This window comes from Elgaria multicarinata, chromosome 9 (assembly GCF_023053635.1).
Source record: "Elgaria multicarinata webbii isolate HBS135686 ecotype San Diego chromosome 9, rElgMul1.1.pri, whole genome shotgun sequence".
NCBI classification, from domain to species: Eukaryota; Metazoa; Chordata; class Lepidosauria; order Squamata; family Anguidae; genus Elgaria; species Elgaria multicarinata.
The window spans coordinates 80305392-80332147 of record NC_086179.1 but is presented as its reverse complement, the minus strand read 5'-3'; the positions used below and the strand labels follow the sequence as shown (position 1 = coordinate 80332147).

At 42.4% G+C, this 26756-nt stretch overlaps 1 protein-coding gene across 2 annotated transcripts in view; it reads left to right on the top strand.

The window, feature by feature from the left end:
• LHFPL3 (LHFPL tetraspan subfamily member 3) overlaps positions 1-24138 on the top strand; it is a 256340-nt gene extending 232202 nt beyond the window's left edge. For both annotated transcript variants that reach the window (XM_063134188.1, XM_063134187.1), the window contains exon 4: positions 23414-24138. The gene's annotated coding sequence lies outside the window, so the exon portion shown is untranslated. The remainder of the gene's footprint in view (positions 1-23413) is intronic.
• Positions 24139-26756: the final 2618 nt, after the last annotated feature.

The window sequence follows — 26756 nt, the reverse complement described above, 5'->3', positions numbered from 1 at the left end:
ACAGAGCATCAGGAAGCTCAAAGATTTTGAAAAGCCCTAGAAGGGAAATACTTAATGTTGAGCTGGAAAAAAAGCTTCCTCACTCAAAGAAATGCCAAACACCATAAAGATGCCTTTGCTACATAGCTTTGAATGGCAGCTTAGGCTACTCGGTTATGCACTCCGATATCATCCGGTGTTTCTTCAATGTTTTTCTATGCCCATTTGTGGGGCCAGTACAAGTCAACATGTCTATGCAACAGGAGGCATACCATATAACCCCTCCCCAGCAAAGCAAAACAGATTATTCAGTCTTTCTCCCTCCCCCGCAAAACCTACTTTGTCTACATTCCACACTTCGAGTGCACTTACCCTAACCAAGAGTGCAAAAAAAAGATGTCTGGATGCACTTGACGGATATGTCTGCTCCAGTCATTTTTCTGTGATTTCTCTTTATATATAGCGGATGTGGCTTGTGCCGTCTGTGCGTAAGCCTGCATTCTGCCCCAATTACTGCTCAACGTCTTGGTTTTTAGCAGAGGGAAAGAGAGAGAAATTCTGTGGGAATTTGATTTGTTATTCTATGAAAGAAATCAACCAAGAATAAAAAAAAATGGCATTGTACTGAAGCAACTGTTGCTTCGTCTATCTCAGCCTTCCCCAGCCTGATACCCTCCAAATAGTTTTGGACTTCCAGTCCCATCAAGCCCAGCCACCATGGCCAATGGTCAGGAACCCTGGGAGTTGGAGTCCAAAACATCTGGAGGGCACCAGATCGGGGAAGGCTGATCTAACTCAGTGTTATCTACAGCAGGAGTGGGCAGAAAGTAGATCTATTGGACTTCAACTCCCAGCATTCCTGACCATTGGCCATACAGGCAGGGGTTTCTGGGAGATGAAGTCCAAAATTCTGGAGATCTTCCTTCACCTACCTGTGGTCTACAGTATATATTTTTTTTAAAACAATTTAATTTAAATAATATTTATACTGCCCAAAAGCCAAGGCTCTACAGTAGGGGTGGACAGCTAGCACTGTTGGGAGAATGGCGCACACAAAAGGCTGTGTCCTTGTCCCTGGATTGGCATTCTCACCTCTGCTACCATATTAAGTAGTGGTAGCAGTGGGGCTCACTTTGCCTGGTGGCAAAAGGCAGGGGGAGGAAAGGGAAAACAAGGAAATGGTGTGGTTGCCTAGCAACCATGTACATGATTTCAGCTATTTGCCTTGCCCCTTGGCCCAAATTTAACAGTACACAGATAAATATTTGTGCTTCACTCCTGACAACACTTGATTACATTCACTAAATTGGACTGGAATTGGTGACTTCAGGATGTGCAGTTTTGCCTATGGCTAGAACCTCTTTTTCTTGTGGGGATCCTTATAACAGGTATATGGCACACTATTTACCTGCATACCATGAACAGTAGGTAAGCTGCACCTGTTAATTTGTTGCTTGTCAGTTAGCTTTTCACTGAGGGAAAGGTGGCTATCTTGCTTTAGGTTATCCTAGGGTGACCATATGAAAAGGAGGACAGGGCTCCTGTATCTTTCACAGTTGCATAGAAAAGGCAATTTCAACAGGTGTCATTTGTGTATATGGAGAACCTGGTGAAATTTCCTCTTCATCACAGCAGTTAAAGCTGCAGGAACTATACTAAAGTGTACAGATTTAAAAGAGGGCAGGGCACCTGCAGCTTTAACTGTTGTGACAGTTACCAGTACCTCACGTGATTTGGAAGCTATACTTCTATTAATGCAGCCCAAAATAGCATTTGCCTTTCTTGCAGCCATATCGCACTATTGGCTCATATTCAGCTTGTGATCTACAACAATTCCAAGATCCTTCTCGTTTGTAGTATTGCTGAGCCAAGTATCCCCCATCTTGTAACTGTGCCTTTGGTTTCTATTTCCTAAATGTAGAACTTGGCATTTTGATAGGCTGGAGTTAAATTTCATTCTGTTGTTTTCAGCCCAGCACTCCAGCCTATCAAGATCACTTTGAAGTTTGTTTCTGTCTTCCAGGGTATTAGCTATCCCACACAATTTTGTGTCATCTGCAAATTTGATCAGCATTCTCTGCACCTCCTTGTCCAAATCATTAATAAAAATTAATAAATTAATAAATTAATAAAAATGTTGAAGAGCACTGGGCCCAGGACTAAGCCCTACGGTACCCCACTCGTTGCCTCTCCCCAGTTTGAGAAGGTTCCATTGATAAGTACTCTTTGAGTCCGATTCTGTAGCCAACTGTGGATCCACCTAATAGTTGTTCCATCTAACCCACTTTTAGCTAGTTTGTTAATCAGAATATCATGGGGCACTTTGTCAAAAGCTTTGCTGAAGTCAAGATATATGACATCCACAGCATTCCCACGGTCCACAAGGGAGGTTACCCGATCAAAAAATGAGATCAAATTAGTCTGACAGGACTTGTTCCTGACAAATCTATGTTGGCTTCTAGTGATCACCGCATTGATTTCAAGGTGTTTACAGATTGGCTTCTTTATAATCTGCTCCAGAATTTTCCCAGGGATGGATGTCAGACTGACTGGTCTTTAGTTCCCAGGTTCCTCCTTTTGAAGATAGGGACAACGTTAGCCCTCCTCCAGTCGTCCGGCATCTCACCTGTCTTCCATGATTTTGCAAAGATAATAGACAAAGGTTCTGAGAGTTCTTCCGCTAGCTCCTTCATTACTAGGATGCAGTTCATCGGGCCCTGGAGATTTAAACTCATTCAAGGAAATTAGGTGTTCTTTGACCATTTGTTTATCAATCTCAAATTGCAATCCTGCCCCCTCAACTTCTGCTTCACTTTCTCCAGGGGGGTCATAGACCCGCTCCAGGGTGGTCATAGATGTTGACATTTGACATGGCTGAATGGTACATGGCATCTCTTTGTACACTTTCAGACAGCACAAAAGAAGCCCTAAATAGCTACATTAGCCATAAACAAAAACATTTGGGCCACATTCAAGATGGCTGAAGGCACTTGCACCCCAATACAAATGAAATTAGCTACTGGCCAATGGTTTTACCATGCAGAAGAATCTGGAATGACTATCCCGCCCCCCAAATCCCACAAATAATGCAGTATCCTTTTCTAATCTACTAAAGACTCAGAGCAAGTGTTTTCAGACTTCACAAATTAGTACAAAATGGCCTCCATGTTTTTGTGAGAAGATAGCTAACTTGGGCTGTTTCTGTACCATCTGAAGATTTTTTATTTATTTATTTATTTATTTATTTATTATTGCATTTATTTCCTGCCTTTTTTCCTCCAAGGAACCCAAGGCAGTGTACATAATCCTCCCCCTCCTCCCCCCCTTTTATCCTCACAATAACCCTGTGAAGTAGGGTTTGGGAGAGTCTGTGACTGGCCCAAAATCACCCAGTGGGTTTCCATGTCCAAGTGGGGACTAGAACCTGGATCTCCCAACTCCCAGTCCAGCACTTTAGCCACTACACCACACTGGCTTAGCAGGTTTACTGCCATATTGCCAAACTTTGCCCAAATGATTCTACCATTGTTTACTTCAGCTGCTTTGTGTTTTCAAGAATTACACACCACTATGTGTCGTTGCTTGTTGTTCCAGTATTCTGTATTTCTTCCACCATACTGATCCCAGTAGTGTAGAAATATGGAATTATTATTATTGTTATTATTAGCTTATACTCTTGTTTCCTTAAATGAATATGATTCTTTCATAAACGTCATTACGCAATGCATCAGTAGTCTTCAAACTGCGCTTGCCAGGTTCCTGATTTTCCACTGCAATGTACAGAGGGATGTTGGGTATGTCCCTGAGTGCACTCTCAGTTAGGTTGGAATGATGACTAGGCTTAACTGAGCTCTCTAGCCCCTGGAATCCAATGCCAGGTGAACATTGCTTCTGCAGCAGACAGATCAATGCTGAAGGGGTTCCATGAGGAAGGGTATGTGGAAAACCAGTGTGGTACATTAAACGGTGCCTAGAATGTCTCCTCCGTTACTGGCATATAGCTGGTCTTGATGACATTGTGAAACCAGCCCTCATCTCAGCCCACAAGATTGTGGGCTTGACGCATGGAGTGAATATTTGCATAAAACTATTTGGCTTTTAAAACAATTTCTTCTTGACTGGGAGCTGCAAATTAAGTCTTTACTCTAATGCACTATATAATGAACTGCATTTGAATTATGTTTATTTTTAGCAAATAAATGCTAATGTAAGCATGCCATTTTAAAAATAGAAAGCAGTGCTGGTCGAGGAGAAAAGTCATAAAAGATATTTTCCTTGGTGATAATTAGGTGGTGGGGGGTGCCACCCTTCCTACTCTTTCTTAATACCTCCTCCCCTTCTTTGTTCCTTGCCTTCCCACTCAAGTTTCAGAAAAATAATAAGTCCTGTGGCATCTTAAAGACGAAAAAATATAATGTGACATAAGCTTATGTGGACCGGATACAGCCAACTCCATCAGATGCATGAGGCAGTCTAGAGACATGGTAGGTGTGTGTAACATACATGAGAATAGAACAAGAAGTGACCATTCTACATAATAAGGAGAAAAGGCAGTTGTCAGTGTACGAATCCTGTACAGAGCAGAAATAAATTCAAGATGATGATGATACTTAGCATTTGTATAGGGTTTACAGGGATTCAAAAAGATAATCTCACTCAGCCCTTTTTCAAAACATCCATAGGAGGGCTCAGTATTACTAAACCCATTTATTGTTGCCAGTAAGAGGGACTGACAGAATCATGGATTGTATAAGGCATTTCCAGATGTGTTGGACTACAATTCCCATCAGCATAGCCTGAAGGGAGCCAGGTTGGGGAAGGCTGATCTAAGGCCATCTGGTGAAATCAGGGCTGATATGAGATTTGGCTTACAGATGAAATAACTGCAACTCTCTACATATATTGAAAGCGAATGTATATATTCTGGCTGGAGCTTTTGTAGGCAAGAGCATCTATGCTGTGCTAGTTCTCAAGAGCCAGAGTGGCTAGTTAACCATGCAGTGTGGCTTGCTAATCAACCTAAACGAGCCAACAACAAACCATGGGTTCTCAAGGTGGCTTGTTCGAGAAAATAAGCCACCCTGCATGGTTAACTCGCCACCCTGCTTGCATTCAGACAGCATGATAACCTATGGTTCGACAAACAGCCGGCAACAACAACCCATACTCAACCCCTGAGTGTGGATTAGTGTGTTGTGTGAAGAGCCACCATCTTTTTTAAATATCACTTCAACATTTCAATTCAAATAAAACGCTCATCGTAACATTGAGAGGAAAGATGGGAGACGCAGCTTTGCTTAAGGGGGGGAAAGAAAATTTTAAACCAATTGCTGAATAACCTACCATCCAAGGCATAATGGTTTCTCTGCCCCTTTGAAATTCCAGCATTGTATCCTCATTTCAATTTTGAATGAAATGCTTATTGTAGCAATGAGAGGAAAGATGGGATGGAGGTTCTGGTAAAATGACAAATAAAACCTTTAAACCAAGTGCTGAATAACTTACAAACCAATGCATAACAGTTTCCCCCACCTCCATCCTCCAGGCTTTTCAAATTCTGCTATTTTATTCTCATTTCAGTTTCTGGTGAAATGCTTATTACAGTAATGGGAGGAAATATGGAATGGAAACTCTCTTAAAAGGACAAATAAAACTCATGGTGCTAAGTCATAAAATATGTGGCACTGTGGAGAATCGATGTGAAGGACTTTTGAAAATGGTGTTAATACTTTAAAAAAGGGAGCGGGGAGAATGAGGAACTTCTACAGGGGAAACAATTAGCAACACCAGCCATTCATAAAGGTGGGCACCCTCTGGACAACAGCTTCTATTAAAATGTCAGGAAAGGGCACAGTAAATATCCCTAATGTAGGTTTTGTGCTTTCCCCATATTTTTAAAGTTCCACAAATGTATTTGTCTGTCCTGAGAGCAGCTTTGGGAGAGAAGATGTGTTCTAAGATACTGCATTTGAGATGTTTATTGTAGGACAGGGGTGGCTAAGAAAACTAGCAGTCTACAGACCACACCTACACCCCCACGCCCTCTGTCTGGCCCATGATACGCTTCCTGCTTTCACTAGAGGCCCATCTACACCAAGCAGGATATAACACTACAAAAGCGGTATGAAAGCAGTATATGGCATGTGTCATGGGCCTCAACAGTTGTCATTGCACTTCAATACTGCTATAAAGCAGTAATGTAGCTCCTGCCTAGGTTGAAAGTAATAGGGGCCGTTTCCTACTGGCAGTTTGGGAAATGATGGGTCACCCTAGAAGCCTCTGCGATGGTCAATAGGGAAATTGGCTCTGCCCCAGCTAGATTTCCAACTGTGGAAGATAAAATACACAAACCACGTATCTTTTTTCCCGTGGAAGGAAACCCTTTTCTGCACCTGTAGAGCTGGAAAAGGTGCTTGGGGAAAAAATCCAGTTTCTGAAGAACGCGACCGGTAACTGCCCTCATGCCTTGCTTTTGGACTTCCCCTGGACATCTGTGCCCACTGTGTGAGCAGAATGCTGGGTCAGAGCAGCCTTTGGTTTACTGAAGAACGTTCTTACATTCAGCTGGACAGGGCCAATTTTAACCAGAAAAATAGCCCAAGGGAAAAGGATCGACTCCACTCCCCCACACTGCCCTGGATAAAATTGTAGGCCCTCTTGGAAGGGGGAACCTCCTAATTCCTTTTCTAATTTGGCCCACCACAATCTATTTTCTAAACTAAACTTCTTTTTTTAAAGGAATATGCTTAAATCTTTTGATTATTTTAGGGTTTAATCCTATGCATGTTTAGACCGAGAAAAGGTTCTGCAACTCCCATTGTGCCCCATCTGGCATGAGCTGGGAGTTGTAAGACTTTTTTCAATCTAAACATGCATAGCATTGCGCCCTTAGTTCCTCTTTCCTGTGCCTTTTCCAGCACTGTGGTATCTTTTTGAACATGAGGGCAGCCTCAGTCATGTTCCAGATGTGGATGTGAAGTGAGGGAAAGGGGCGGATCGTGTCGCTATCCGTACTCACATGTACTGCAGAGGTAAGTGAGATATTATAAAAACTTTTTAATATACTGAAAAGTTACACTAGTTCCCAAAGTTCAGGTATACGTCCACTGTAAAGCTGTATATTATATCATTAAAAAAGCACAGACAAGTACTCAAAGACCATTTAGAAAACTCTCAAAGAACAAAACACTTAAAGACCATACACATTTCGACCCAACAGAGGTCTTCTTCAGTTTGGAATTTGGAATGAGGCTGCAAACAGAAGTACATGTGAGAATACTAGTGCAAATGGTGCTAGCCTTGCTACTGAAAAGAGGTTCCTTGCCAACAAAATACCATATAGGCAGTTGGGACCTGCAGCCTCATTCCAAATTTTGGATACTAGCTAAAATATAGTAGCCCACTATCCATTCCAAAAGGCAATGGCAATTTGAAAACAATTCTTCGTTTTTTCATGTGCATATATAGTTCATGTGACCACTGAAGAAGACCTCTGTTGGGTCGAAATGTGTATGGTCTTTAAGTGTTTTGTTCTTTGAGAGTTTTCTAAATGGTCTTTGAGTACTTGTCTGTGCTTTTTTAATGATATAATATACAGCTTTACATTGGAAGTATACCTGAACTTTGGGAACTAGTATAACTTATCAGTATATTAAAAAGTTTTTATAATATCTCACTTACCTCTGCAGTACATGTGAGTACGGATAGTGACATGATCCGCCCCTGCCTTGATTTTAAGGGACCTGGATAGGCTTCTCTTTGCTTATCTCCAGATGTGGATGTATTATAGATTTATGTAAAAGCAATAAAATGCTGGCCATTTTATTGTCATTTATTTTACTAATAATAAATGACAGGGTTTGTCTTTTTTAACCACTGCCACATCCTTGAGTTGACATTTTCAATGAGCTATCCACCACGGCCCCAAGATCTCTTTCCTGTTCATTCACAGCAAAATCAAACACCATCAGTGTATGGACTTCATCACACAAAGCTAAAATCCTGCATCCTTACTAGAGCTTCTGCTTCTGGATTCTTTGCAGGATTAATTTCGGCCCCTTCATATAGGCAGACAAGTGCTTTGAACTGAGGACTCCCTTTCTTGGCAAGTTCTATACATTTCATTTTACAGCCACTTGGTGGCACTGTGGTTATAGCAGAACTGCATGGATTTCACGCGGCCATTAAAGCGGATTTACATTTATTATTGCATTATCTCTGGTCTTTTTAAAAAAGGGATAAAGGACAGAAAGCACTGGATGCCCTGGAGGTTGATAACATCGTGTAAAGGACCTCCAAACTTCCATAGGTAACCAATCACAAGTGAGCAATAAAACCTCATGTAGAAATGCTCTATTTTGTCTCTCATGACTTGTGCAATTGCCCCTTTTTCGACTGCAGCAACTGTGCGATTCCTGGCCTTGTCATGAGTGCACCATCATGATGCTGCCATGACCATCATGGGGGCTTCCACTTGTAGGACCCTCAGTTGGTGTTTATTATATGCTGTTTCAACATATAATGCATTTTTTGTGCTTTTTTCCACTATCCTCTTCCTTCCTGTTTGTTTTAACCTCTGGCAAGTTTTGTATGGAACTGTAATTTATAGAATCGTTGCACTAGGAACTGCATCTTTTGCTCTGCTTTAAAGACATTAATTTTTTATTCTTCATTCAGTTAAAAGAGTATATTAATGTTTCAGAAGCTTTCTTTTGTCTGTTCAAGAATTCCTTTGGGAATCCTTTCTCTATAGCTGAAATCATTATGAATTCTTTTTACACATTAAAAAAATCTGAAGGGACAAGAGAAATGTAGGTTTATATGTTTGCTTTGAAGTACCAATTAAGAGACACATCCGGATTTATTTATTGTTAAATAAAGGGGTGGTCAACTCTCAGATCTGCCATTGCAACCTTCTGAAAGCTTTATTTATTAGTTTATTTTGTTTTATTTATTTATATCCTACTTATTTGCCTGAAAAGGAACACAAGGTGTCAAAGAGACAAAATCAGCAATTTAAAACAATCTTAGAAGCTCATATTAATAAATAAAAACAGCTTATAAGAACACCCATTTAAAGAAAACAGCCAAATTCCTTCTCAAAGAACCAAGAATTCCTTCTCAAAGAACTAACTGCCTAAACAGTACTGTATTGGAACATGCAATAAAGCAATGTATCCCACATATGTCCCTTTTTAAAACTTTGAAGCTCGTGTCTATGGAATTCTCTGGCATAGTTCTTAATGAATTTCATTACATGCTATCTCATTAAAAAAAAAACACCTTTAACCACAGCCAACAAAATAAACCTTCTGCACCTTGTGGTTCCTATGGCATAGGCACAGGATTGACAGCACCACTACCGACGTGTCTATGACAAAATTAAAGGTTGTTTGAGCATTAAGTCAACCTTCAGTTTATCCTAAAACAAGCCGTGGGTTATCTGAGGTTTGTCTAAGGCCTCATCTACACCAAGCAGGATATTCCACCATGAAAGCGGTATATAAAAGGCAGGAGCCACACTACTGATTTATAGCGGTATTGAAGTGCACTGACAACTGTTGGGGCCCATTGACACATACCACTTTCATACTGCTATATCCTGCTTGGTGTGGCTCCTGCCTTTTATTTACTGCTTTCATAGTGCGATATCCTGTTTGATGTAGATGAGGCCTAACACTCAAATAACCCTGGAACCTGGGGTTTGCACGACACAGCAAATTGGATACCCACAGGTGCTATGCAAAAATGGTGCCCATAGGCTCCCAGCACAACACCCCCCGTGGATAAATTAAGCGAACCAGGTCAGTGTTTCTTTCCAGGGGCTGACAAACATTTGTTGGCCGATCACTCTACAAGATGGGCACAACCACAGAGAAAATTCTAGACCCCAGTGGTCCCAAGGGGTTGGATCCAAGGTCTATTGAGCAGACCTAAGCTGGCACACTGGACTTCCTCAAACGCTCCTCCCTCTTGCAGGTCCCCACCTGCGCATGCTCCAGTTCTGTTCCAGAAGGACGCCCTGCACTTCAGAGGGATGGGTGCAGAGAACTGCAGGGGGAGGGGAACTCTGTTCTCCTGCTGCTCTTGCGCTGCAAATACTGGCAACTGGGTGACTGCCAATCGCCAGTGTTTATAGCACATGGCAATCTGTTGTAAAACAAAAAATCTCTGCAGGCGTTATTGCAACCCTTCGAAGGAGACCTAACAATAAAGAAAGAGGAAAAATGCATCAGGGTTTTCATCAATTAAATTGTTTACAGCATTCCGAGACTATTCTCTCCCTTTTTGTTCACCTTGGATGCTCAATCACCTTGCACCATCTATTCACCTGCATGAACACCTTTTAAAACTTATTTTTATACTGGCACTGTGCAACAGCAGTAGACTGGTTGTTTGCACTCCTCACTCCAAAATGGACCTGCACTCCTCAATCCTTTTACCGAACCTACATAAGTATAACAGAACACCCACCCACAAAGAATTTCCCTACACATTCACTGTTTCCAGGGATAAAGAGGAAGTGTTTCATTTGAAATAAAAATGGCCACTCAGGCAGGATTAAAAGATTTAGTGCTTGTACTTCACCATGCAGTTATAATACAGTTGTGCAAGTATTCTTTAAGTGTGTGTGTGTGTATATGTCGATCAGAAAAGCCATGGGGCACCATTAGAACTCTGACAGGTTGGTACCAAAAGTAAAATGGACAGGTGAGGAGAAACTAGGACTGCAGCAGTTTAAGAATGCAGCCATTACCTTAATTTAGGGCTCATCTATACCAAGCAGGATATTCCACTATGAAAGCAGTATATAAAAGGCAGGAGCCACACTACTGCTTTATAGCGGTATTGAAGTGCACTGACAACTGTTGGGGCCCATTGACACAGACCATATACCGCTTTCATACTGCTATATCCTGCTTGGTGTGGCTCCTGCCTTTTATATACTGCTTTCCTACTGCTATATCCTGCTTGGTGTAGATGCGCCCCCTGTTTACTTTCCTAATGAAAGGGGAAGGAAAGGAAAGGAACCTCTCATGCAAGCACTTGAGTCATTACTGACTCCTAGAGGGATGCCTGCTTTCGCTGACGTTTTCTTGGCAGACTTTGTAGTGAGGTGGTTTGCCATTGCCTTCCCCAGTCATAGTTACCTTTCCCCCAGCTAGCTGGGTACTCATTTTACCAACTTCGGAAGGATGGAAGGCTGAGTCAACCTGAGCCGGCTGCCTGAGAACCAGCTTCCGCTGGGATCGAACTCAGGCCATGGGGGAAATTTTGGTTGCAGTAACTGCTGCTTACCACTCTGTGCCACATGAGGCTAATGAAAACCAATTGCTAATTTCCCTTTTTCTACCTCCACCTCACTGATCCCTCACAGAATATTTCAAAGATTTAAACTTGAACTCCTCCCTCTGGCCTGGAAATCATTGGTCAGGATACAAGGCCAAAGATGTCTCTCCATTGTCTGTTTCAAAGGACTCACAGCTTCCTGGGATGAGTCCTCTTCATCTGTCTTGAGTTTCCCAGAAGTCCTCTTTCTGGTCAGGAACTCACTGGCAAGCACGGAGTGCAGAAATCATCTCTCAGTTACCTTCTTCCAAAGACTCATTGCTTCCTGAGATCAACTGCCTTCAGTTGACAATCTGGCCAGAAGCTTCTCTGTCGAACTCATCCTGAACTCTTATTCTTCCAGCAGGTCCTCACAGCTTCTGCCTTCTATGATTTCTGCTCTGCTCTTCACTTATGATTTCAACCTTTTCAATTAGGCCAAGGGTGGGCACCACTATAGGCACATGTGGACCTCGCCATCCCTGGTGCAGCAATTGGCAGCAACCTCCCCTTCCCCTGATCCATTTACCACTATATAGCAGTAAATAACCTCCAAGTGGTGATTTATTGCTGGATTTTGACGGGAAACTACCAGCTTTTTTTGCTGCTACTGCAGAGTACAGGGACAATTCCATGGGCCCTCAGTGAGAGTGCAGCTGGTTGGTAGGGAGAGATTTGAGGGGGTGGAAATGGCCCCTAAAGCCCTCATAGTTGTCCACCCCTGATGTAGGCTCTGTTACTGCTTTCTTTTCTCTCAGTCTTGGCTCTGCCTGGCTCCAGCTCTCAGTCTTAGACTGTCAGCTGACCTTCCAGACTGACTCTAATAGTCTGTTGCTTGTTCTTTTATACTCTTCAACCAGAACCCTCTGGCCAATAACATTTTAACACCTGGCCAACTGCCAGTCCACTCTGCATTTAAGAATCAATGAGTGTAAACAGAATGTTCTCTCATGAACCTATCACAGCCTGACCTTTTGGATTTTGCTATCCGGTATAAAACCAGTTGGCCTGACTGTAAACCTGAGTAGCACTTAGTCACTACTTTGGTAACACTTATATTGACACTTGGCAGATTGCCAACTGTAGGCATCACATATAACGTAACAGGCTTCAGTTAGAGGTAAACTGCCAACCTTTTCAGCTCTCACAGTGAACCATTTACAATACCCATAACATTATATTACATAGCATGCTCTTACCTTTAAGTTTACAGCACATTTAAACAATTTTTGTTCTCAGGAATGATTGATTCTCCATTGTCACAATAATGCTACAGTCCACCTTCTCAGGATATATAGGGAGGATAAAATATAAACCCCAATTTTCCAGCAGCTGCTTCTCTGTAAAGCTTTATATTTACTTATCACATTCGTAGCCTGCCTTTCCTTCAAGGACCTCAGATTGGTATATATCAGATTGTCCTGTGTCATTCTTACAATAAGTCTATGGGGTAGGCTAGGGTGAGACTTATGGGGTGAAATCAACGTAGTGAGCTTCATGGCTGAATGGGGTGTGAACTCAATTTGAGGCTGAGACTCCATTTCCTAAACTACACTGGGCACAGCATGTATTAGGGAAAGATTCTTTATATATGAGCCTAGCCTTTCTTTAAGATCTATGATTCCACAGCACATGTGGTGATCTTGTTTCTACAAACATAGGGCTGATTCACATCACCCTCTTAATGTGCGGAACCAATCCCCTGCTGCCTCCCTTGACTACCAGAAGGATGTAGCAGGCTACCAATGCCCACATAAGAACATAAGAAGCGCCGTTCTGGATCAGACCAAGGGTCCATCTAGTCCAGAACTCTGTTCACACAGTGGCCAACCAGCCATCGGCCAGGGATGAACAAGCAGGACATGGTGCAACAGCACCCTCCCACCCATGTTCCCCAGTAACTGGTGCACACAGGCTTACTGCCTCAAATACTGGAGATAGCACACAACTATCAGGGCTAGTAGCCATTGAAAGCCTTCGCCTCCAGGAATTTAAACCCATCCAGATTGGTGGCCATCACCACATCTTGTAGTAGTGAGTTCCATAATTTAACTATGTGCTGTGTGAAGAAGTACTTCCTTTTATTTGTCCTGGATCTCCCACCAATCAACTTCATGGGATGACCCCGGGTTCTAGTATTTCGAGAGAGGGAGAGAAATGTCTCCCTACCCACATTCTCCACACCATGCATAATTTTGTACACCTCTATCATGTCTCCCCTTAGCCTCCTTTTTTCCAAGCTAAACAATCCCAGTTGATGTAACCTTCCCTCAAAGGGGAGATGCTCAAGCACCTTAATCATTTTAGTTGCCCTTTTCTGCACTTTTTCCAGCTCTGTAATATCCTTTTTAGGTGACCTTAAATAATTTGGTGTCGTCAGCAAGTTGAAAAGAATTGGTCCCAATACCGATCCCTGTGGGACCCCACTACTTACTTCCCTCCATCGGGAGAATTGACCGTTTATTCCTACTCTCTGCTTTCTGTTGTTTAACCAGTTACTGATCCATAAGAGGACCTCTCCTCTTATTCCATGACTGCTAAGTTTATTTAGGAGTCTTTGGTGGGGGACTTTATCAAAAGCCTTTTGGAAGTCCAAGTAAACAATGTCCACCGGATCACCCCTGTCTACATGTTTGTTGACACTCTCAAAGAATTCTAGTAGATTAGTGAGACGTCCAGGAGATTGCAACAGAAGGTGAGTGGTTGTGGCTAGAAATTGGTCCTGACTTCCCCTCCACCACCTGGAAAGTCCAGCTTCTACTGCCTATTTTGGCTATAAGAAAGATGTCCCAGATAGGGGTATGCATTTGGCTTTAGTGTAGTGGCTAAAGTGTTGGACTGGGAGCCGGGAGATCCGGGTTCTAGTCTCCACTCAGCCATGGAAACCCACTGGGTGACTTTGGACCAGTCACATACTCTAAGCCCAACCTGCCTCACAGGGTTGTTGTTGTGAGGATAAAATGGGAAGGAGGAGGATTATGATCACCACCTTGGGTTCCTGGGAGGAAAAAGGCGGTATATAAATGCAATAATAATAATAATAATAATAATAATAATAATAATAATATTTAAAGCTAAATTATTTGATATTGTATTGTTGATATTAGGTTGCTGACTGAAACCTCCAAGCATCCTATGCCCTCTTGGGCTGCTGCCAACACTGATAGAGGTGATTTTTGCCTCTACGTGCTCCATTTCCCCCCTTTCCTCTACACAGACTCTGAACCTGTCTAGAATAGTCACACTGCCAGGGGCTGGGGCTGGAAAGGCCATAGGATTTTGTGTATCCCAGCCTCAGCTCTCCCTTCCCTTCCCTTCCCCGCCCTCCAGAATGTCCCCTTGTTTTACCTCTATGAAGTTATCGGAGGCTGCTTTTGCAACCTTGTAAAGCAGGGGAGGGGGCAGGGACCGATCATAGCAGATGCTTTCCAGGGATCATAGGATTGTGGCCTTAATGCATTAACTAAATTGCATCTAAATAGAAAGAAAACAAATTTTAATTTTAATTTTAGTATTGGAGGCTGTGATGCAAAACTATGCAACAAGTTAAGCTAGAGAGATAAAAGCTTGTTGAGAGAGCAAGAATGATTACGAATGGCATCCCTGCCAGCCCACTGGCAGCACTATGACAGAGAGAGAGGGAGAGAAACTGTGCCATGAGGCTTTGCTTGCTGTTACAATTTAACAGTACCCAATCAGAGACATTATAAAAGGGGGCTTTTGCACTAAACTATTTTCTGCTCTTCATCCTGGCATATTCTTTTGTCTTCCAATATTTGCTTCCTAAATCGAAACCCCCATTCACTCATTTGTATATTTTATCCTTTTCTTTCATGCATACCTCCTTAGTTTGACCGAGGTGTTTTGTTTTTATTATTGCAATTCCTGATTTTCCTTCTCTCTCTCTCTCTCTCATTCTCTCTCCTCCTCCTCCTCCTCCTCCTCCTGTCTAATCTGTTTTTCTGGGAGCATTCCACTAGTCCTTATTCTTTGTAATCCTTTCTCTTCCCTAGCAGCTGAAGGCTAACCTTTCATTGATGGGGTCCTCTGAGCTTCCCTGTGACTTGGGGTGAGAAGTGTACTGCCAAGACTAGGGTGGGCAATGCTATTCCTGACCACATAACTTAGCCTTCCGCTTCCAACTCCTCCCGCACAAATGCTGGCTGCCACTGCCCGTCTCTCTCCCTCTCCTCCTCCTCCTCCTCTCTCACATTCTACTACACTTGTGCTCACCAGGCGCCATCTGGCCTGTCTCTCTCCCTCTCCTAATCTGTCCTTTCTACCCACTATTGCTGGGGTACCAGACAATGTCTGCCTCTGCTCACTACTTCTCCTCCACCCACTGCCTGCTGCCACCTATTCAGTCTTTCTCTCCTCTCTGTCTGTCTCTCTGTCTCAGTCTAGCATATTTCACAGGGTTCTTGTGATGATAGAATTGGGATAGAGATCTATGTATGATGCCATAGATCATAGCAAAAAAAAGCAGGATCTAAATAATAATAATAATAATAATAATAATAATAATAATAATAATATATTTCTTACCCGCCTATCCAATTGGATCGAGGTGGGAAACAACAGCAAGCATAAAATACTGATTAAAAACATGGTATACACTGTTTAAAAACATCCTAAAAGTAAGTAAAATCAAAAGGTGACCAGGCATAGCAGAATAGTGGGATTTGGGTAGAATAGCACTGGCATATCTATGGACACTCATGCAAGAGAACAGGCATTTGCTCACACAAATATTTTGCGTCCAACAGCCTTGTGTCTCTTATCTGACACTCTTAAGCATTTGCCCACCTTCCTCACTTTTTCTACTCCAAGTGCATAGCTATAATTTAGTAAATAATCCCTATTTCACTCCTAGTACCATTGGAACACTTTTATGTGCTATAGCGAGGTGAGGAGGAAATTTGCCATTTGAACATTATTAAAGGGCCTCTTGACAGATAATTGGATGCCGGAATGGCCCAGGGCCTGACCTCATCAAGAAAGCCATTTTCTCTCCATCAGCATCTTGGTAAACCTTTATAATAATCACAGCAGGTTGGAAAGAGAGCAGCAAAGAATTAACTGTTTGAAAGCTGGCCTTTTAAAATAAAGTGCCAGTCGATTGAATAGTTAACAGACTGGAGCAACATGTTGGCCAGAAAATGAAAGGGTAGCAATTCACTGCAAAGATTGCCTGTTCCTTTCCGAGGCGCTCAAGGTCTGTTATTTTCATGGGTATGATAATTGTGCTTAATCTCCTTTGCACAAAGTTTATTTTAAATCGTAGGGCTTTGAAGGAAGTATCTCAATTTTTTGCTGATCTGAATCTAATTAGACTGAATATCCTACTAATAGGTATTCTAATGAAAATCCGTTTAAAACCATGTCTGCAAATATGGGGAGAATATCAAAAAAGAAATTGGAAATATTCAAAAATCTGCATCTAGCGACTGGTTGGGAAAGGCTGGTCTATGTATTAATCCAATAGCCGGTTCCCAATTTTAAAGGAGTAATTTTGTGTTAGTAGTGCTCAGATCCCATCTGTGCTGTGTACTTACATACATATCAGCCGAAGCTAATAGTAAGCACTTCTGGCCGTCGCATCTATCTGGGCTGTCATTTGGAGCAATGGATCCAGAAGCACCCCCAAGCTGCAGACACAGTCTTTCAGGGGGAGTGTAACTCCATCCAGAACTGGTTGACACACCTCCAAACCCAGGTTATAGCTTTTGACAGCAAGCACCTCCATCTTGTCTGGATTCAGCTTCAGTTTGTTTTCCCTCATCCAGCCCATTACCGCCTCTAAGCATTCATTCAGAGGAGACACACTATTCTTAGCTGACGCTGTTGTTGAAGGCATAGAGAAATATATTTGGGTGTCATCAGCATACTGATAGCACCCCGCCCCATGCCTCCAGATGATCTCTCCCAGCGGTTTCATGTAAATATTAAATAGCATTGGGAAAGGATGGCACCTTGTGGTCCACCACATGGCAGCTCCTTCTTTGAGGAACAGCTATCCCCAAGCATCACCATCTGGAACCTGCCCGAGAGGCAGGACCGGAACCACAGAAGCACAGTGCTCCCAATTCCCAGTCCCCTCAGGCGATCCAGAAGGATATCATGGTCGATGGTATCGAAAGCTGCTGAGAGGTCCAAAAGTACCAGCAGGGACACACTCTCCCTGTCAATACTCAGGCGTAGATCATCTGCTAAGGCAACCATAGCGATCTCAACTCCATATCCTGCTCTGAAGCCGGTTTGAAATGAGTCTAGAAAATCTGCATCATCCAAGACTGCTTGGAGTTGGAAGGCAACTGCCCTCTCAATCACTTTGCCCATAGTAGCCATTTTAAAAAATTAACAGGGTTGCCATTACTATTTATCATCATCTCTCTTTTCTTATGAGTGGTGGTCTTTCTAGACGAACATGATGGGCTTTGCCAAGTCATGCTGTCTTTTACTGATTCAGAAATTTCCTGACTATTGAACATGTTTTAAGTGTGACAGCTTTCCTGATATTGGTGTCGATGTATTTTAAGAACATAAGAAGCACCATGCTGGATCAGGCCAAGGGTCCATCTAGTCCAGCCCTCTGTTCACACAGTGGCCAACCAGCCATCGGTCAGGGATGAACAAGCAGGACATGGTGCAACAGCACCCTCCCTCCCATGTTCCCCAGCAACTGGTGCACGCAGGCTTATTGCCTCAAATACTGGAGATAGCACACAACCATCAGGGCTAGTAGCCATTGATAGCCTTTGCCTCCAGGAACTTATCCAACCCCCTTTTAAAGCCATCCAGATCGGTGGTCATCACCACATCCTGTGGTAGTGAGTTCCATAACTTAACTATGTGCTGTGTGAAGAAGTCCTTCCTTCATGCAACCAATTAGTAGGCCTAATTTCTGAATGTTTTCTGTAAAAGAATAAAAAATATATGATGTGTTGCTGGTGACTAACGGAATACATGTAACTTTATTTATTTTATTTATTTATTTAATTACATTTATATACCGCCCCACAGCCGAAGCTCTCTGGGCGGTTTACAACATTTAAAAATAGTAAACATTAAAAGTATACAATTTAAAAACACACACACACACACACACACACACACACGTTAAAACAGTATAAAAACAACAGTATCCATTTAAAAACAATTGTGGGGTCCATTAAAAACAAACTTAACGTTGTTAAATGCTGTTAAAATGCTGTTAAAAATGCCTGGGAGAAGAGAAAAAAACTTTCCCCTCTTGCCATAGTTCTTTAACTTCCATAGCCAGTGGTGTTAATTTCAGATACATTGAATGTCTCCCGTTCTTTATTTCAGTGATTTTAACATTAAGATGCTGTGTAGAACAGGTTTGTCTTAATTATGTGCTGTGAAACCCTTTTTAAAAAAATCCCTGGCCGAACCACCTAATAAAATGTGCTGCGCATGCCTATGGTGCCCTGATGGTCCCCCGCTACAAATTGGAATGTGCGGGGGCCAGGGCTTTTTCTGTGTTTGCCCCCCGGTTATGGAATAATGTGCCACTGGAGATTCAACAGGCTCCCACTCTCAATTGCTTCAAACGCCTTTGTAAGGCATTTTTATTTTCACAAGAGTTTGGGGAGGGGATGGTTTAAATTGGGTTGAGGGCTTTTAATGGTTTGAGGGTGAGGGTTTTAATGGAACTGTCTTAATGTGGGTTGAGGGTTTTCATGGAATTGTTTTATATGTTATTGTAAAGCACCTCGATGCCAGAAATGGTGAGGCGGCGCTATAAAAATGCTTTAAATAAATAATAAATAAATATATGAAATGTGTTGTGGCTACAACAGTGCCTCAATATCACACATAGACTACAACTTGCAAATTCATTGTGTGTGACTCTGTGTGTGTGTGTGTGTGTGTGTGTGTGTGTGTGTGTGTGTGTGTGCATATTAAGCAACTGATAAGGTACCCTTCTGAAGCCTGCCTGCCTGTCTCACAAAAAGAATTGTCGAGAGAGTACTTTTGCCGGGAATGGAATTCTAAGAACACTGAAATACTGTAACTCCCATAAGGCTGTGTGTCCTCACCAACAACAGACAAGACTTCAAATTGAATAGGTCAGCCACAAGGAATCAACATCCCACTAGGAGGTGAGCATGACAGGAAGGCCTTCAGAACCCTCTAAACAGAACAGAACAGAGCAGCAGAGCGGTTGGCTAATTTGGACAATGCAGCCTTCCTAAAGGCTGCATTCATTAACTGTGATTCGTGTGACAGTTTTAAAAAGAAAAGAAAAAAGTGATTGGGGCAGGGAGGTGTCCCCTATGAAAATAAGCCTTCAAGGATTACACAGCACATGATAAATTACAAGGCCAGAACAGTGCATGCAACATTGATGGAGGGGAATGACTTATTTATGCAGTGGTTGCTCTGTGTAGCATTAACTAGTAGCCTATGACATTTATAAAATTCGTTCCTTCATCTACATAACCTCAGAATGCAAAAAACAAAAAAACCACGACTAAAGCTTTTAATAGTGTTTTGTCCCTGAAACAGAATTTCAAAGATTTCTGTGTTTAATAAAACATAGAGAACGCTTTGAATTGAAAATGGACAATCAAATGTGTGGGTTTAAAACAGCAAGAACAACAACTTAAAGTCAATGTTAGACTTAACCCACTTAGATTTTACTATAGATGAAATTATGGGAAGATTGACCATGTAAAGCCAATTGAGCTATCACTGTTAACCATGGCCTGCTTTGATTACATCTAGGGAAATACTTGCTTGGTCCCTTATTACCAGGAAAACTTTACGCAGGGGAATGTCATCTGTGTTTCTGTGTTCTTAGCCATCTGGGGCATTTCCTGCCCTGTGCTGTAGGAGTGATTGTGCTAGTACTTGGCCTGGGTTCTGTTTCTGGCACCAGCGCCATGGGAGAGCTGTAGCAACCCACCCCCACCTCTAATCTAACAACAGAGCTGCCTCTATTGGGATTGGATTGTGACCTTTGAAGTCCTTTATTAAAACTCTTCCATTATTTACTTAGATTGGTAGTTTATTTATTTATTTATTACATTTTATACCGCCCAATAGCCGAAGCTTTGTGGGCGGTTCACAAAAATTAAAACCATTAAGAACATAATAAAACATCCAACAATCTAAAAACCCAAATACAAAATACAATATAAAAAGCACAAACAGGATAAAACAACAACAACAACATAAAAACGAAGCACCTGGGTTGATCTGTAATAATAACCTCTGAAATTCATAGTTGGGCAATACCTTTGTTTGGTTCAACACTTCTCCCTCAGGCGTGTAATATACTGTGTTTCCATGTCAACATGAGAGGGGACAAACCCCAAAGGATTGAGCTTTCTGCTAAACACTCAATAAACTTTCTCAAAACACCCAGGGGATGCCTACACAGCTTCTTTACCCTGACATAAATGTGCGGATTTGCGTTCCTGGACACATGACACAGCCATCCATTCACCGTAGCGCCGGTTTTTTAATGTGATAATGCGCATATTCATAGTTGCGATTTACCACGACTTTTGGATCAACGTCCAGGTTTGCACCGCATTAGAGTTATGTGTCCTTGGGGGAGTTAAATCGCATTTTGACATGTGGGTGTAACTTTGAGGGCAGGACAAAGTGATTGGCCGATTTCCGCCTTCCCACCTATCACATCCTCTGGATGCCTCGTTCCTTCCTACCAATTTCATGTTGAATTATACAGTATGAATCTGCGGAGGTCCACAGAGAGAGCTTTTAAAATTAAAGCAAAGAGGGGGGAATGGGCAGCGAGAGGGAGGAGACGTGTTCAGTCCCCCTCTCGCATCCTCGTCTGCTGCCTCGTTCCTTTCCCTACTCGGTTTTCCTCTTATATGAATCTGCGGAGCTCCGCAGTTAAAGCTTTGGCATTCCGTAGCTTCGTATGTGCACATTAATAACTGCTGCAGTGTGATGCTCATTGCGTAGATTCGAATCTCCGAAAATTCGAGTTTATATTCAATGAGGAGCAATCCCATTGTCGTATAGATGGGGGCCCAGAGACTTTTGCTGCCACCTGTGGTGGAGTTCCACTCAGCAATTCTTGTTCCTTTTACCTTGTAGATCGGTCCAAGCCAGGGCTCTGCACATGTAGAGTTTTTGCAAGAGCACCCTAAATGCACAGGACGTGGTAACAGATGCATAGATTTTCCAAAGAAGCTCAATATTTACCCCCCTCAAGGCTAAATAAGTTGCTATCCCCTAAGGAAGAGTAAATAGTCGAGGCATAATTTATTTCCTCTCTCATATCAAAGGTCTTTAGAAGGGGAGCATTCTGTGGGCTTTTCACAGTAGGGCTGCAAACCCATTGTTTAGAATGATGTTTATGTGCTACTAAGAAAAAGGAAAGGTATATATCGAAAGACTCTTCTTTATTTAAAGAAGTTTGAAGGAAGTTTTGAAGGTGACAATGAATGGGAGTATCTAGCTTTTAAAAAAGTCTAATAAAGGGAGTCCTGATAGAGAGGTACAAAATTATGCATGGTGTGAACAAAGTGTGGTCTTTCCTAATACTAGATTCTGGGATCATCCAATGAAGCTGGATGGTGGGAGATTCAGGACAGATAAAAGGAAGGACTTCTTCACACAGTACATAGTCAAACTATGGGACTCCTTACTGCAAAATGTAGTGATGGCCACCAACACGGATGGCTTTAAAAGGGATTAGACAGATTCATAGAGTTCAAGACCATCAATGGCTATTAGACATGATGGCTATATGTTACCTTCGGAATCAGGAGCGTGCTGTTGCACTCATGTCCTGCTTGGGGTCCATTCTGATTGTCTACTATGTGAACAGAATGCTGGACTAGGTAAGGCATCCAGCAGGGTTCTTCTTATATTCTTATGTTTAACTGTGGTGACTCCCCATAAAGAACTGTCACTTTGCATGATTACTGAGAATTCTAGTTCAGTCCCTTGCTGGTAGGTCCGTCCGTTTTTTCCCTCTTACAACTGTGTTTAACTCTTGTGCTCTCTGCCGCATGCCTTTGATCACATACTGCAAGAAGAGACAGCGTCCATCTCCCAAGTGTCAGCAATCGCTTGCTTCCCCCTTGCTTGCTACCCAGCGGCTGGTCTCTAGAAACATACTGCAGCCTGTGGAGGTGGAGGCTTGATTTAGATGTCAGGGCTGCTACGACTTGTCTTCCACGAATTTGTCTACTCTGCTTTTCAGCCATCTCCGTCTCAGTCAAGGTCTGTCACCTGATCTTGTAGCAGTAAAATCCGTAAGCTGACGTAGGTTCACTGGGTGAAGAAGAGCATTGTTTTAGCTCTCTTGAATCGACTGCCAATCAATTTCATTGGGTGACCCTGAAGTTGAGTTTTATGAGAAGGGGCTGAAAATCCTCTGCAAGTATTTTGTCCACACTATTTGTACATTTTACTAATTGTTCATAATTGTTTTCTCCTGAAGGCAACTGTTTCAAATGCTTTAAATCAGGGGAAATTTCCTCTTTATCACAGCAGTTAAAGCTGCAGGTGCCCTGCCCTCTTTTAAATCTGGTCACTCTAGTATAGCTCCTGCAGCTTTAACTGTTGTGATGAAGAGGGAATTTCACCAGGTTCTCCTTATATACAAATGACACCTGCTGAAATTCCCTTTTCTATGCAGCTGTTAAAGATACAGGAGCCCTGTCCTCCTTTCCATATGGTCACTCTATATATCTCATCTAGGTTGTGTTCCATCCATTCTTATTTTCATAGAGTCAAAGATGGCCTTATAAGCCATTCATTCCAACCCCCTGCTCAATGCAGGGGCTTGAGCAGGGGCAGGCAAGTGATGGCCCTCCAGATATTTTGACCTATCACTCCCACCAGCCCAATGGGGAGGGATCATGGGAGTTGTAGGCCCAAACATCTGGAGGGCCACAAGTTTCACTCCCCTGTACTAGAGCACTCTCGATAGCCTCTACTTAAAGACCTTCAGCTTTTGTCTTTTACAACAAGTGGCAATACCTTTCCTTTGGAGGACAGGATATCCTAGGAATGCTTCTATTAATATGTTCTCCATCACTAAACATGTCTCTCTCTCTCTCCCTCTCTCTCTCTCTTTCTCTGTGTCTTGCAGTTCTGCTAAGCCAATCCTCACTAGAATGAGCACAAAATAAAACCGAGTAACAGCTTTTGTACATCAACATTAAACGAGAAGAAGCTTGGGAAGGAAGCCTGTGATGAAGGAGAACGTTGACAAGTGTAAAAAAAAAAAAGTCTGATTGCCAAGAGCTGCCTTCTAAACATAGATCAGCCAGACGTACAAGTGGTTCTCTGGAGAGAGACTCAATCATGGATTTATCCACCAGCTCATTAGACACTGTCGCCGAATGCAACATTCAGAGGGCATGCATGAAAAGTCACATAAGGGGAATAAATTTAAAAGGGGGCGTAGTTGTCACTAGATAAACATATTAATATACGTGCATCAAGGAGGTTTGTACACTTTTCTAATTATTTGACTGAAAAGCAGAATACTTTAAAAGAAAATATTTCAGAGGGCAGAGACCGTTAACACAGAGAATTCCTGTCCTGGTGGCATGGAAGCAGATAGGGTGTCGCCTTCAGCTGAGCATTTTTACGAACAAGACTCTCTTGTTTCATGCTATGGAGCAAATGGTGTAACTTTTATTCTGCCATTTCTGTGTGCCTCATCTGGCCTTCGTGGTACAGTTAGTTAGAAACACAGCGCCACTCGGTTTCTCTTGCTTACATGTTCTGTTGGCTCTGTACCAAATGTACAATGCAGTGGCTGTTTCTGACTTGATTTCTCATTCTGCAAAGATGGACATGCTGGATGATCGGTGGTACCCAAACTGGTGTATTAGAATGCAAGATCTCATTAAGGAGGAGGATACTTCAGAAAACCTATGGAATGATGGATACTCCCAACTGTGTCCACAGTTTTTTTCCCCCACAGGCAGCTTCAGGGGAGGGAGAATCTTTTGCCTCAAAAGTTCTATGTAGCATATTTTCATTCCCACCACACTAGGGAGACTCAGAGTCTAGGTGAGGGGTGGGAACTTTTTTTTTCCTGTCAAGAGCCACATTTCCTTTGTGGTAACCTGTTGGGGGGACATGTCTGCATTGGTTGGGGGGCCTAAAGTTGTAATGGGTAGGGTCAGAGCCAAAAGTGGGTTGGGCCACCAATTCCTCTCTTCCCAACAACCCTCTCTTTCCCTTCACCTCTTTCCCCCTGACCAATAGGCTGCCAGGGGTGGGACAGATCACTCTTGCTAGAGGTCTAAGCTGATTTCAAGAAAAGGGCTTTTGAAATCAAGCTGAAGACTTCCTGAAATTAGGCCGAGTGAGACAGCTTGCCCTCCCGTCCCCTAGGTTAAAATAAGCCCTAGGATTGTGGTGACAATAGCACGCTCACACATTTTGGTGCCTGAGGCAGAAAGTCCAAATGTGTCGCTCCTGTGGTTAAAATTAACGTATTTAAATAACAGACATTGTGCCACCCTTTAATGGCACCTAAAATCTGCATTTGAAAGCAGCTACCCCACTCTGCCTCATGTTCAGCCAGACGATGAAGTGAGGGTTGCTGAATTGCTGAGGGGATACATGCTTTGACTTAATATTTTGCAAAGACCATGCAACCTGAAATGTTTGGGAGCCAGTGCTGTAAGGGAGACCACTTTGGAAAACATCCCACGATAGGTTCATAAGCAATGTGGAGTTTGTCTTGGCATCTGAAATGTAATCATATGCAGCTGCTGTGAAATTTTGCAATTCTCTTGTTCTGTGAGTAGTAAAATGAATGTCCTTAACAAATCACAATGCAGAGATTCCTGAGTAGATTCAGAAGTCCAGAGTAGTTACTTCCAACTAGCACAAAGTAGAAAGCAAATAGAGCTAACTCTGGACAACTCCATTTTTGTTCTTATCCGGTGGGTCAAGAGGTGTGTTATCTATAGTTATTCTGACTCAATTGCAACATTTGCTGTTCTTAAGGCTTCAAGTCATACCCATTCATTCTGGAAACCAGTCTGAATGAGATGAGTACATATGAGATAGGAAAAGGGACTCTGTAGTAAGTGGCTGTCGTTTATGCTAAATGATGTAGAATTCGCTTCAGCAGATTTTAAAGCTCCATCTTTTTGCTCCTACGCTGCATTCAGAAAATTTGGTTTAAGAGTAACCGATTATGAGAACAGATCCTTAATAACATTACTTAATATCACACAATGGGCCCATGCAGAAGACACCTTAAACCATGGCTTTCACCATAGTGGTTAAGCCAGAAAGCCAGGCTGTGTTCAGAAGACACTTTAAACCACAGCTTTAACTATGGTGAATAAGGCTTTTTGCTTTATTCACCATGATTAAAGCCGTGGTTTAAGGTGCCTTCTGAACACAGCCCAGCTTTCTGGCTTAACCACCATGGTTAAAGTCATGGTTTAAGGTATCTTCTTAACACAGCCCAGCTTTCTGGCTTAACCACCGTGGTTAAAGCCGTGGTTTAAGGTGTCTTCTGAACACAGCCCGGCTTTCTGGCTTAACCACCATGGTTAAAGCCATGGTTTAAGGTGTCTTCTGAATGGGGCCAATGCTTTCTAATTACTTACACCAGTCAGAAACTAGTAACTGTTTGCCACTGATGGCATTACATGAGAATGCTGCTCCTTCTTTCCAACTCTTGTTCACCACTACACCTACCATAAGGGTAGCAAAAATGGCTTTCCCAAGAAACAAACTAGGCTTTGCATTTTTACATTTTTGAATAAATCTATAGAAAGCAGTTTGTGTTTTAAAATCCTTATCTCTTTGCTTGAAAACCCTGTGGACATGCTCGCAATGTATAAATAAGGGTTATTTTCAGTGAATGATTACGTTTTTCTCCAGGTGCTTATGTAGCCCTTGCACTGTAGTATTCCAGTGCTGTACACTGTTTGCCACAGGAAGTTACTGATAACATTGTTATACAACATAAATAGATATTCATGACATCTTTCCACCGTTGAGCTGTAGAATGTGATTCCCTTCTGAAGTTACAAGGACAAAACGACTCCTCAAGGGCTTGAACCAAAGTCAATGGAATTACATTGAAATGTCATTCTTCTTTTGTAGCCTGGAGAAGATCTTGAATGTCCGGACAATTCAAGATTGGGTTAAACAGGAAAGGTATATTTCCATACAGGCATGTACAGCTGTGATTTCGATGAGGATATCCAGGGAATCTAAACAGATATAACCAAGATGATAGAAATTAAGGGCAGATAGAAATTGTAAGAAACACGGGGCTGCTGCTAAAAATGTCAGTCTCATATTAAGTTCTCTGGTCAAAAGTAGCACAACTTGTCCCTTAACCTTGGTGCCCTTATACTATTTCCATGCTGGTGGCAACCAATTAATAGAACAGGGAGATAGAGAAACACTCTAGATTTAGCCATACTTAGGATACACCCAGTGAAATC